We start from the raw sequence: 12,416 nt of genomic DNA on the forward strand, positions 1-12,416 counted from the left end.
CCCGAGGTTGGCTTTGTGCACGTTCGTGTAGCTCATTTTCCTGCCTCTCCCTTGTCCCTTCGTTTTCATCATGTGGGTGCCCATGTAAACTCATTTGGGCGGTTTGTTTGAGGGCGTCTGTGTCAACTTGTTCAGGCGGGTCGTTCGGGTGGGTCGTTTAGGCAGGTCAGGCGAGGGTTTCCACGTGAACTGGTTCAGGCAGGTTGAGCGGGTCGAGCGAGGGTGCACTCGGGTGAACAAACCCATATTAAAAATGCTAAGTTGTGACCCAAGGTTGGCTTTGTGCACGTTCGTGCAGCTTGTTTTCTCGGCTCTCCCTTGTCCCTTTGTTTCAGTAGTGTGGATGCTAATGTAAATTCGTTCGTGCGGGTTGTTTGAGGGCATCTGTGTCAACTCGTTTGGGTGGGTCGGGCGAGGGCATCCATGTGAACTCATTTAGGTGGTTTGGGTGAGGGTGCACCCAAGTGAACGAGCCCGTATTAAAAATGCTAAGTTGTGACCTGAGGTTGGATTTGTGCACATTCATGTAGCTCATTTTCCCGCCTCTCCCTTGTCCCCTCGTTTCAGTCATGTGGGCACCCATGTAAACTCATTTGGATGGTTTGTTTGAGGGCATCCATGTCAACTCATTCGGGCTGGTCGGGTGAGGGCATCCATGTGAACTCATTCAGGTGTGTACGGACCTGTGGTCCAGGTCACCTTCACCATGTGAAGGACGGGTGAGGAGCTCATGCGAAATGTGAAGTAAAACAACCAAGAGACGAGTTTATATGATGTTGGGAAAGTTTAGAGGGCAGTCCCACGAGTTGGGCAGGTCGACCCTCCACTTGGGTGAAGGCAACATGTTGAACAAGTCGGCTTGGGCATTGGGCGTGGGTCGACTAGGTGAGATAACCCTCCACCTGCCCATATATATTGGTGTTGTGTTTGAGGAGATGAGCCATGATCATTAGGCCAACACGAGTTCGATCAAGGAGTTCTGCGGTGCGTGGATGAGCCCGCACGATGGGTGCAACTCGAGTGAAAAACTCTTGCAGGAATGTTGGGTGAAAAACGTGTGCAGGAAACTCGTGCAGAAAACTCAAGCGAGGGCGAACTCGGGTGAGGTCCTTCAGGCAGAACTTGGGTGAGGGCAAACTCGAGCGAGGTCATTCAGGTAGAACTTGGGTGAGGTCATCGGGCAAAAAACTTGGGCGAGGTTGTTAGGCAGAAAACTCAGGTGAGGTCGTTCGGGCGAACCGGGCAAGGTCGTCGGGTGACCCGAGAAAAGTCGTTTGAGTGAGCCGGGTGAGGTTGTTGAGCAACCTGGGTGAAGTCATTCGGGTGAACTGGGTGAGGTCATCAGGTGACCCGGGTGAAGTCGTGTGGTGACTTGGGTGAACGCGTTCAGGTGGACGAATTTAGGTGAACGAGTTTGGGTGAATGGGTGGACATGCGGATGGGCAAGGGCACATCGTGCACACTGAAACGAAGGATCGTGCGGATGGGAAACTAGGGTAGGGCACACCATGCATGATGAAACAATGGAAACGGTGAAGTGTTGGAGTTGTGAACGGAGGTGTGACTCATGCGGAGGTACCCATGTGTGGCGACTTGGTTATGACGAGGTGCGATCAAGTTGGGTAAACAACACGATCATGCAATGAGGTGAACGAAGGGTTGGTGAGTTGTGCGGCGACCGTGTGGAGGCATCGACGAGCTGGGCAACCGAGTTTGCCGAAGTTGGAAATTTGGCTAAGTGTAAATTTGGGGTTTCCCAAGATTTAGCTTTTACTTTGTAAAAGTGGAAAATTATGTATATTGATATCGGGCAGACTCATATTGCAGGGAGTTTCCCCTCCCTTTATACTATTGTGCAATTGTATATGTGTTAATTGTTGTTGATGATGAATATGTATGGGTTTTCATCTGTATAAAGGCTAATAATAATACTTGGTAATGAAAAATAAACTAAGTATGGAATGTTAGGCGTAGTCCATGAACATAAGTATTGGTGAAAAGGAAGTGTTCGGTGGTGCCGCACCTCGATATAGTGTGGTTGGAAGATTATCGCCAGTGTATGGGCGTGACAAGTGGTACCAAAGCTAGTGCCGAGGATCTAGTGCTGGTGTTGAAGCGTTGAAGCTGATACACACCTGCACTTCGTGACAGGTGGTATCAGAGCTAGTGAAGTGCAAAGGGGATTTGCGGAAGAAGCTGATCCCACTGTCACTTTGTGACAGCTGGTATCAGAGTTGGTCCAAGTTTTATAGGAAACTTGGTGAACTGAATTAAGGAGCTGATTCTATGAAGACAGAATACTTGGCAGGGAGTTCAAGTTTTGCAGGTGATAGGTCGAATATCAAGGTGATTTAGGTGAATGTTGAAACAGGTTTAGCAGAGGTGAAGCTTAGTGCTTGGGCCAAGCTGAACGACAAGGCATGGCAGGTTTGGAAGAATGTGAAGGGAAGCTCTTGCTTACCTTGTATAGGTTGAAGCGGATGAAAGATAGCAATCCCAAGATTTGAGATAAGCTTGAAGTCTTGGAAAGGAATGTTGAAGACGAACTTCTTCAACTTGGTTGGACAATGGAGCAGGATGAAGTTGCAGGTTGTGCTAACCAGGAAGAGGAAGTTGTTATCACTTAAGAATTTTGATTTCAAAATCGCTCACATCAGTTTGATGGTAAAAAAAAAAATTCAGTGCTAGTCTAAGTTTGAGTTTTTATTTGCCTTAAAGTCTGAGTCTTAGGAGTCCACTATGCATTCTCATTCACCACTGGTCTCATAATTCACACAATTTCCATGTGTCAGCTCTATTCAAAGGTTATTATGTGCTACAAAGCTCTTTAGGTGATTTTGTAGTGCATAAGTCAGTTCTAGGTGATTTCGTGCTGATCAATCTCACTCAGCTGTCATATTTATCAGAATCCTTATCATTAGGTCATTAGCTGTCTTGGTATGCACAGGTTGCAAGTTTCAAGAAGAGCCAGGTATTCACAGTCATAATGATGATTGTATTCATTGCATGAGAAACAAATCTGCAAGCTTCCAATTTGAATTCATTAAACACCAAGCGAGGCAGCTATCAAGTGAGGCAGAGATCAAAGATTGAAACAGTTACCACTCAAGAAGGAAATCAAAGATCTGAAGATACAGCTAAATCAGCCTGAAGGCCATCCTCAACCAAGAAAAACTACATAGCAACCTCATGTCATATGGAAGAGTCATTTCAAGGAAAAGAAAGCTCAAGAAAGCTAAATTTTGGCATTAAACTGTGTTTTTGGAATTACACAGCAGTTTCGTAGCGCGCTACGAAACTGCTGTAGGTGATGCCTAATACACAGCAGTTTCGTAGCGCGCTACGAAACTGCTGTAGCTGCATATTATGACTTGATGGACCAATTTTGAGAGACAAAAAGCAAATATTTGTGAAGAAGGATTTCTGAAAGGGAGTATTTACAAGGTTTAAACATCCAGCAAGGGAAAAACAAGTAGCAGAAGGTCGAAGACAAGAATAAAAAAGAAACTCTAGAAAAGAGGAACTTTGTCTCCTAGTTTCTACCAGTCAACTTCTAGAAGAGTTTCTGAGCAGTGGAAAACTACTATCTGAAAAGTGAAAGAGCTTTTCATTCCTAAGATACTAAAGTGAAAAAACCTCTTCCACTTTCTTCAAATTGATTATGAGCTGGGAGAAAAGGGTGACCAAAGTTGCACTACGAAACTGCTGTAGGTGCAATTTTTCATCTCCTATTTGACAACTGTTTTTCAAAGACTTATTTTGGGCGGTAGTAACGATGTTTCAAAAAACCAAGAGAGGTTTTTTTTCAGAATAGATTGATTCAAAAACGCCTCCTTCAGTTTCCTCAAATTCATTATGAGCTGGGAGAAACGGGTGACCAAAGTTGCGCTACAAAACTGTTGTAGGTGCAGTTTTTCAAAAAAATCAAAATTTCCTGTTTTACACGTCTTCTTCAAGGATCAATTCTGGGCATGTGGAGTAGTGTTTCAAAAAAAAAAAAGAGGTTTTTGTTCAGCATGGATTTTTTCACAAAAACCTCTTTCCGTTTTTCCAAATACATTTTTTACAAAAATTTATGAGCTCTGTCCCAAGACCTATTTTTCAGCCAGAATAGAGCAAGGGACAGTCTCCTAGTTTCTAGGAACAGCAAAAGGATGAGTCATCAAGGGCCAGCTGGAAGGTTATGGGCTTCATAAAATTCGACTTCATGGAGTCTTAGGTGTCAAAGAATGTTTTAAATGTTTAGATAAGGTTGTTTTAGTCATAATAAGGAGTTACACTGCTAGTTGTATTAGGTCTCTAGGACTACTAGTTAGTTGTCAAATGCATTTAAAGTCTTGTTTTATGGTTAGAATAGGTGTCACTGATGGCAAATTCGAATTCCCCTCATGATGGAGGAAGGAATCCAAGCATGTAAAGATCTCTATATATAGCAGAAGAGATGATGTACAAAGGGTTGGAAATTGATGAACAAATGATCGTTTTGGCTTATGTAAAGACAGAGTTCAGTAATATAATTTGGCTGCTTTACTTCTCAGGATTCATGAAGGGTTTCCATGTTCAGAATGTGTGATTTTATCCCTTCCTTAATGTCTTTTACAGTTGCATAGATGTATAATCACTCAGAATTCATTGATTATGCTCTGATTTCATGTATGCATTTATGAGCTGTGGTTCCATATGTGTTATATTCTGAATATTCAAATGTTGAATGCCCTGACTTCTATGTAAAGGCAGTATCATTGTTTACTGAGGTGTTTTTGACTCCATAGGCCCAATGGAAACTTGTTTAATGTTTTTCCAGCATCCATATTTATCACAGATATATCACAAAGAGTTAGCCATCTTATCTTAAGTAAAACTCATTAACCCATTTAGAGAGAGCCCTCTCAGGTTGAGGAGGCTAAGCCTCAACCTAAAGTAGGTCTGAAATAGTTACTTGAAGTCTTCCTGGCCAGCAGCCTTCCAGGGCCTGATTTTGAGATAACGGAAGTCATGATAGTTGAGGATGTGTTAGATGTGACAACGATGGAGAATGAACTTGAGGTTGATCAAGTTGGACCAAGATCATGCAGTTTGTAGACATGGATAGATGAGGATACTCACATAGAGGAGCCTCACAATGATTATGTAAGTACTATTGATACTTGTGTTTCACTTGAGCATTTGGTAGATGACCCATATGCAGGGAAGAGCAACACCAGTTTGCTGATGCAAGGGAACATCTTACCATGGATGCCTATGATGAGACTTTGTATGGAGAAGCAAGGATTATTGACTGTTGTAGGACTTTTTGGGGTTGTTTGTGACCTTACAATCTAAGGTACAAGGGCCCATGACAAGGGAGGAACATGATGATAATTGTGGAGGAATGGGTCATGCTTTAGCCATATGGAGAATTGGCTAAGTGCCCGGCATGACTCATGTACATATTGGAGAAGGGCACACACTTGAGTTGCTTGGGTGGACTTCTCATGGCCGAGACCAAGAGATAGTCTTGGTGGAACCTTTAGTGGGGGAGCTATGATGGAAGGGACTCATGATAATTATATGGTTGGGTGATTGAGTTCGCTAGACCGAAGATTGCAGACTTGGATGGGGATGACCGATTGTTGTGATGGGTCTACTTAGTTGGACTACATGGGAAACTTAGTCATGGACATCAGGTTGGAGACATGGAGCATGGTAGTCTTATGCAGGGACATTATGTAGGAACACTTGTAGTGGTGTCATATGGGCATCCAACGAGGAGTGCCAAGGCAGGGATGTTGTGCAGTTAGATTTGCTAGTGTGACATGGATATGTTTTACTTATGAGCCGATGGAGAGGTTGTGCACTCTTGTACGACAAGGACATGGACTTGGGTGGAGTTGTGAGTAGACTATGGAGTGTTCCTACTACATGGAGAGTTGAGGCATCTTACAGAGACCCTTGGGCCAAGACTTGTATGCTTGATGGATGTTGGTTGGAGATGACACATGGAGCTCATGATGACATGAGATTGTTGTGACTTTTGGGGACTTCATATATGGTGGACTTAGAGGATCTGATACATTGAGGAGCTGAGGTCAGAGACTTTGATGCAGAATGGTGTGCATACTTTCAAGTACATGTATGGTTGTGGCTTGGAAGAGCGACTTGATGTGGAGGATCAATATGAGACACTTTGGAGTGATGGAGTTACAGTGATTATGATGCCTTGGTGGCAACACTTGGGCAGGGTTTGATCCAAGACTTAACCACTTTTGACACATGGGAGCTGATTGATCTATGCTCATAGGCAGCTCATGGATAGATGACATAGGTTTATACTTGTTTCTATGGCAGACTTTAGGGATGGCACATACATATATGATGGAGGCTGCTTCATGGACCTAGATGTGGCACATCGAGAGTTGCGTTTGATGAGGAGATCTCTTCACTTTGAGGAGATGGATGTTTTGCAGATGGATGATGATGTTGGGATAAATGCAGCTGATTTCATGTAGCACATTGATACCAAACATCATGGACATCATGTTGCAGATGAGATGAGGACTACTTCATGGACCTGAGCATGGCTTACTTATATGGAGATGGATTCTTGATCAAGTTGATGATGTGACGTGATGTTCTGAGAAACGAATGATGATGGCATGAGGATGTGCATTCTCATGGTTTGAGCATGATAGTTGGATTAGCTACCCAACTAATTCGAGCCATGGGGTCTAGCAATGTGCAGAGATGCGTTAGCATTTGTTGGAGTATCATGGAAGCAGTTCACACGATGACGATACATGATGAGGTCAACAAGATATGTTGCAGGAAGTATGTAGCTTGAGATGAAGGGGCCAGCCTTCCATGATGGGAGCAGCATGTGGAGATTGTGATAGGGTGGTTGATGATCATGGATTGAGATGATTTCTGATATATGACATACCAATGGGGTGTATGCCTTGGTATGGATATCTTGGTGATGGATGGTTGCTAGGAAAAAATATTGTCGAGGACGAAAACGACTTCAAGTGGGGGAGGATGTAAGGACCTACGGTCTCGGTCACCTTCACTGTGCAAAGTACGGGCGAGGAGATCGTGTGAAATGCGAAGTAAAACAACCAAGAGAGGAGTTTATATGATGTTGGGCGAGTTGAGAGTGTAGTCCCACGAGTTGGGCGAGCTGACCCTCCACTCGGGCAAAGGCAACATGTTGAACGATTTGGCTTGGGCGTTGGGCATGGGTTAGCCAGGTGAAATAATCCGCCACCAGCCCATATATATTGGTGGAGCGTTTGAGGAGATGAGCCATGATCATTCGGTCAACACGAGTTCGATCAAAGAGTTCTGCAGTGCGTGGATGAGCCCGCACGATGGGCAGAACTCGGGTGAAAAAATTGTGCAAGAAATTCGGGCGAAAAACTCGTGTAGGAAAGTCGTGCAGAAAACTCAGGTGAGGGCAAACTTGGGTGAGGTCATTCAGGCAGAACTCGGGTGAGGTCGTCGAGCAGAAAAATTAGATGAGGTCGTCGCGCAGAAAACTTGGGTGAGGTCATTCAGGCAAACCGGGAGAGGTCATTGGGCAACATGGGTGAAGTCGTTCGAGTGAGTTGGGTGAGGTCGTCAAGCGACCCAGGTGAAGTCGTTCAGGCGAATCGGGTGAGGTGATCAGGTGACCTGGGTGAAGTCGTGTGGTGACTTGGGTGAATGAGTTTAGGTGGATGAATTCAGGTGAACAAGTTCGGGTGAACGAGTTTGGTTGAATGGATGAATGTTTAGATGAGAAAGGGTGCGCTGTGCACACCAAAACAAAGGATCGTGTGGATGGGAAACCCAGGTAGGGCGCGTTGTGCATGAAGAAACGGTGGAAATGGTGAAGTGTTGGAGTTGTGAACAGAGGTGTGACTCGTGTCAAGGTGCCTGTGTGTGGCGACTTGGTTATGACGAGGTGCGCTAAAGTTGGGCAAACAACACGATCATGCGACGAAGTGAACGAAGGGTTGGTGAATCATGCGGTGATCGTGTCGAAGCGGCGACGAGCTAGGCAACCGAGTTCGCTGAAGTTGGAAATTTGGCTAAGTGTAAATTTGGGGTTTCCCAAGATTTAGCTTATACTTTGTAAAAGTGGAAAATTATATATATTGATATTGGGCAGACACATATTGCAGGGAGTTGCCCCTCCCTTTATACTGTTGTGCAATTGTATATGTGTTAATTGCTGTTGATGATGAATATGTATGGGTTTTCATCTGTATAAAGGCTAATAATAATACTTGGTAACAAAAAATAAACTAAGTATGGAATGTTAGGCATAGTCCATGAACAAATGTATTGGTGAAAAGAAAGTGTTCGGTGGTGCCACATCTCGCTATAGTGTAGTTGGAAGATTACCGCCAGTGTAGGGGAGTGACAGGGTGGGTCGGGCGAGGGTATGCCTGAGCGAATGAGCCCTTATCTAAAATGCTAAGTTGTGACCTGAGGTTAGCTTTGTGCACATTCATGCATCTTGTTTACCTGGCCCTCCCTCGTCCCTTTGCTTCTGTCGTGTGGGCGCCCATGTAAATTCGTTCGGGCAGGTCATTTGAGGGCGTTTGTGTCAACTCCTTCGGGCGGGTCAAGCAAGGGCATCCATGTGAACTCGTTCGAGCGGGTTGAGTGAGGGCACACCTAGGTGAACGAGCCCATATTAAAAATGCTAAGTTGTGACCCTAGGTTGGCTTTGTGCACGTTCGTGTAGCTCGTTTTCCATACTCTCCCTTGTCCCTTTGTTTCGGTAGTGTGGGCGCCCATGTAAACTCATTTGGGTGGGTCATTTGAGGGCATCCATGTCAACTTGTTCAGGTGGGTTGTTCAGGCGGTTTGAGTGAGGGTGTATGTGTAAACTTGTTCGGGCAGGGCGGGCGAGGGCGCCCTCGGGCGAACAAGCCCATATCAAAAATGCTAAGTTGTGACCTGAGGTTGGCTTTGTGCATGTTCGTGCAGCGCGTTTGCCCAAATCTCCTTTGTCCCTTTCTTTCAATTGTGTGGGCTCCCATGTAAATTCATTCAGGTGGGTTGTTTGAAGGCATCCATGTCAAATCGTTCGGGCGGGTCATTTGGGCAAGTCAGGAGAGGGCATCCGTGTGAACTCATTCAGGCGAATTGTGCGAGGGCACACTCGGGTGAATGAGCCCATATTAACAATGCTAAGTTGTGACCCAAGGTTGGCTTTGTGTACGTTTGTGCAGCTTGTTTTCCCAGCTCTCCCTTGTCCCTTCATTTCGATCGTGTGGGCACCCATGTAAACGCGTTCAGGCGGTTCGTTTGAGGACGTCGGTTTTAACTCGTTCCGGCGGGTTGGGTGAGGGCATCTTTGTGAACTCGTTTGGTCGGATCGAGTGAGGTCGCACTCGAGCGAATGAGCCTGTATCAAAAATGCTAAGTTGTGACCTGAGGTTGGCTTTGTGCATGTTCGTGCAGCTCGTTTGCCTGACTCTCCCTTGTCCCTTCATTTCAGTCATGTGGGCGTCCACGTAAATTCATTTGGGTGGGTCGTTTGAGGGTGTCCGTGTCAACTCGTTGGAGTGGGTCGGGTGAGGGCGTCCATATGAACTCGTTCGGGCGGGTCAGGCGAGGGCATGCCCAGGAGAAAGAGCCCATATTAAAAATGCTAAGTTGTGACCTAAGTTTGGCTTTGTGCACATTCGTGTGGCTCGTTTACCCAGCTCTTCCTTGTCCCTTTGTTTCATTGTGTGGGTGCCCATGTAAACTTGTTCAGGTGGGTTGTTTGAGGGCATCCATATCAAATCGTTCGGACGAGTTGGGTGAGGGCATCTGTGTGAACTCGTTTGGGTGGGTTGAGCGACAATGTGCCTCGGTGAATGAGCCCATATTAAAAATTCTAAGGTATGACCCAAGGTTGGCTTCGTGCATGTTCATGCGGCTCATTTTCCCAACTCTCCCTTGTCCCTTTGTTATCATCGTGTGGGCACCCATGTAAATTTGTTCGGGTGGTTCATTTGAGTGCATTCGTGTCAACTGGTTCGAGCGGGTCAGGCGAGGGCATCCGTGTGAACTCATTTGGATGGGTCGAGAAAGGGCGCATCCGAGCGAACGAGCCCGTATCAAAAATGTTAAGTTGTGACAAGAGGTTGGCTTTGTGCACATTTGGGCAGCTCATTTTCCCGACTCTCCCTTGTCCCTTTGTTTCGGTCGTGTGGGCGCTCATGTAAATTCATTTGGGCGGGTCGTTTGAGGGTGTCCATGTCAACCCGTTCGGGCGGGTCGGGTGAGGGTATCCATGTGAATTCGTTCGGGTGGGTCAGGTGAGGGTGCACCCAGTCGAACAAGCCCTTATTAAAAATGTAAAGTTGTGACCTTAGCACATGTTTGTGTAGCTCATTTTCCTGGCTCTCCCTTATCCCTTCATTTCGGTCGTGTGGGCGCCCATGTAAACTCGTTCGAGTGGTTCATTTGAGGGTGTCGGTGTTAACTCGTTCGAGCGGTTCAGGCGAGGGCATCCATGTGAACTCGTTTGGGCGGTTTGGGTGAGGGCGCGCCCGGGAGAATGAGCCCGTATAAAAAATGCTAAGTTGTGACCCGAGGTTGGCTTTGTGCACGTTCGTGCAGCTCATTTGCTCGGCTCTCCCTTGTCCCTTCATTTCAGTCGAGTGGGTGCCCATGTAAATTCATTCGGGCAGGTTGTTTGAGGGCGTCCATGTCAACTTGTTCGTGTGGGTTAGGCTAGGGTGTCCGTGTGAACTTGTTAGGGCCGGTTGGGCGATGGCGTGCCCTGGCGAATGATCCCATATCAAAAAAGCTAAGTTGTGACCCGAGGATGGCTTTTTGCACATTCGTGCAACTCATTTCCCCAGATCTCCCTTGTCCCTTCATTACGATTGTGTGGGTGCCCATGTAAATTCATTCAGGCGGGTTGTTTGAGGGCATCTGTGTCAACTAGTTTGGGCAGGTCGTTCAGGCGGGTTAGGTGAGGGCATCCATGTAAACTCGTTTGGGCGAGTGGGATGAGGGTGCCCACAGGTGAATGAGCCCGTATCAAAAATGCTAAGTTGTGACCTGAGGTTGGCTTTGTGCATGTTCGTACAACTCATTTTTCCAACTCTCCCTTTCCCTTTGTTACGGTCATGTGGGAGCCCACATAAACTTGTTCGGGTGGGTTGTTTGGGGGTGCCCATGTAAACTCGTTCGGTTCTTGCCTTTTGTGTGAAAAGTGAGCTGGTAATTGAGATGTTTGTTTGGTTCTGCCTGAAGGATTGCCTTGGGTCATTTGTAGGGTGGTTGAATCTCATCTAGTCTCCATCCCCACGATAGCACACGAGCGGTAATGTTGGCCATGCTCATCTTGGTTCCTTGGTCGGATTTTCGTGTGAAAGGTGGGTTGGTAATTGGGTTGTTTTTTTGGGTTCACCTGAAGAATGGCCTTGGGTCATTTGTATTGTGGCCTATTTTCATCTTCTCTCCATCCCCACTCAGTAGCACATGAGTGTTAATGTTGGCCATGCTTGTCCCGAAAGGCGTATGTGAACAATTCCCCTTCTGCTCTCCAAGTCCTTGGAGTTGTATGGGTTGTTGTGGTGTGGCTCCCTGGCTTGTCTTGTTCCCCTCGTGCCCATCCAAATGATACAAGTGGCAGGTTTTCTTCTCGTGTGAAAGGTGGGTTGGTAATTGAGTTGTTTTTTTGGGTTTTCCTGAAGGATGTCTTTGGGTCATTTGTAGGGTGGCTGATTTTCATCTTCTCTCCATCCCCACTCGATAGCACATGAGCGGTAATGTTGGCCATGCTCGTCCCGGGAGGCATATGTGAACAATTCCCCTTCTGCTCTCTAAGTTCTTGGAGTTGTATGGGTTGTTGTGGTGTGGCTCCCTAGCTCGTCCTGGTCCCCTCATGCCCATCCAAATGATACAAGTGACAGGTTTTCTTTTCGTGTGAAAGGTGGGTTGGTAATTGAGTTTTTTTTTTCAGGTTTTCCTAAAGGATGGCCTTGGGTCGTTTGTAGGGTGGCTGATTTTCATCTTCTCTCCATCCCCACTCGGTAGCACATGAGTGGTAATGTTGGCCATGCTCGTCCCATAAGGCATATGTGAACAATTCCCCTCCTGCTCTCCAAGTTCTTGGAGTTGTACGGGCTATTGTGGTGTGGCTCCTGGGATTGTCCTAGTCCCTCATGCCCATCCAAATGATACCAGTGAAAGTTTTTCTTTTCGTGTGAAAGGTGGGTTGGTGATTGAGTTGTTTTTTCAGGTTTACCTAAAGGATGGCCTTGGGTCATTTGTAGGGTGCCTGATTTTCATCTTCTCTCCATCCCCACTTGGTAGCACATGAGCAGTAATGTTGGCCATGCTTGTCCCAGGAGGCATATGTGAACAATTCCCCTTCTACTCTCCAACTACTTAGAGTTGTACGGGCTATTATGGTACAGCTCCCGATCTCATCCTGGTCCCTT

Source organism: Pinus tabuliformis, chromosome Q (genome assembly GCF_031772625.1).
Source record: "Pinus tabuliformis cultivar Carrire ecotype Pingquan chromosome Q, CPIR1, whole genome shotgun sequence".
NCBI lineage: Eukaryota > Viridiplantae > Streptophyta > Pinopsida > Pinales > Pinaceae > Pinus > Pinus tabuliformis.